General features: G+C 43.9%; 1 pseudogene; it reads left to right on the top strand.

The window, feature by feature from the left end:
- Positions 1 to 452: 452 nt before the first annotated feature.
- Positions 453 to 792, top strand: LOC109945583 (protein FAM32A-like; annotated as a pseudogene).
- The last annotated feature ends 991 nt before the right edge of the window (positions 793 to 1,783 follow it).

Raw genomic sequence — 1,783 nt, 5'->3', positions numbered from 1 at the left:
AGGGAAGAGGAGGGGATTCCACATGGCCGGAGGCGGAGGGAGCAGATGGGTGAGGGGCGAGACATAGGCGTACCCGTGGAGCCAAATCCGACTGCAGGCACGACGAGTTTGGCGACCGCCGCAGCATCACAGATGCGACGGCTCAACGGCGAGTGCTCTGCTCAACGGCCAAAAACCGCTTGGAACAGGAGCTCGGACTGGGACACGAACACGGACACCGCGTGGAACAGGAGCTCGGACTCGGACACGGACACCGCGTGGAACAGGAGCTCGGACTCGGACACGGACACTCTGAACGATGTAATCCCGTTTGCCTTGGTAATATATATTTCTCCAGCAATCCCGTTCGGTTCGGCAATCTCTTTACAAATTTCGCGGTTCCATCTCTCGTGCTCAACAGCAGTCTCTATCAATCTCTCTATAATTTTACTAAATTTCTTTGTTACATCAAGATGTTGGAATACCAAAGCGTCGTTGAAGGACGGCTGCAGCTGAAGGGTAAAGCGCTGAACGTGAAGGATGGTGGAGTAAAGAAAAAGAAGAAGAAGTACCAGCGTGAGGAGTCGTCTCAGACTGAATCTGATAAGAATGGAGACGAAAAGAACCCACATTCTGACTATGACCATCTCACACGAGCAGAGCGCCGCTACAATGGAACAGAAGCAGAAGATCGACGTGAAGAAGATGGCCAAAGTCGCAAACAAGTCGTACAAGGACCGCATGCAGGACTTCAACCAATACCTGGCTAACCTCAGCGAGCACTATGATATCCCCAAAGTTGGTCCTGGCTAACCTGCGCTGTGTTATGCACAAACAATTGTATGCTGTGTGGGTCTATCTACTTTTCTGTTAGCATATTATGTATCGTTTTACATATATTGTAAAACGACTTGTTGCCACCAGTAGATAATATTTATTGTCAAAAGCTTGTTCCATGTATTCTGATCACGTGTTTAAGCCTTTTTTTTGTTGCCCCTTTTAGTTGCATTCATTTTATTCAAAATGTGATCCGCTTTTGATATTTCTAGGGAACTTATTTTCTTTCAATACAGTGGCAGAGCTTAACAACAGATTATGCCCAAAATTTTCCAAGTCAACATGGCCTTCAATTTAGAAAGTGGGAAATAAGGGTGGGATCATTTGATTCCATGTTTGGATAATTGAATTGAAGATAGGGATAGATAAATAAAGACTACACCCATCTCATGCCCCCTTCTTTTGTCTCAACCCATTTTTATTTCCCTATCCAATCCCCATCCAAACGTTCACATACAAATTATCCACTAGGCTAGAGTACTTAAAAAGTAGAAAGTACAACTTCTGATGCAACAAGAAGTTGGCTGAATCGAGGCACACCTGAAGCATTCAGAATCAAATCGAATTGATTGATGTTTGATGCAAAGAACTATTATTGAGTTTGTATATATTATTTCCATTTTCTCTGAATCGGAACAAGCGCTCATGGACTTGAGAGCCAGTTGGAAATCCTTGCCCACCTAGCCTAACTTGGCTAAACTGTCGAGCCGACTTCGCTAATTGGGCGTGATAAGCAGCAATACATCATAATTTGGCGATATCAGTGGTGATGTCCTCATGCAGAACAAGCAACAAATCGACACAAAACCCTTTCGTCGCATGACATTATCTCCTATGGGATGGCCCGTGCCTCTCTTTCGAGCAAGTGCATAGAGAAACACAATACTAATAACATGTTAAAGCATGAAATATAAATAGAATATTAGAAAAGAACTAGTGTTTTTTTATTAATCTAGAGACGTAACAC

This window comes from Zea mays, chromosome 4 (genome assembly GCF_902167145.1).
Source record: "Zea mays cultivar B73 chromosome 4, Zm-B73-REFERENCE-NAM-5.0, whole genome shotgun sequence".
Lineage (NCBI taxonomy): Eukaryota > Viridiplantae > Streptophyta > Magnoliopsida > Poales > Poaceae > Zea > Zea mays.
Note: the sequence above shows the minus strand (reverse complement) of the source record. Positions and strands in the feature narration are given on the sequence as shown.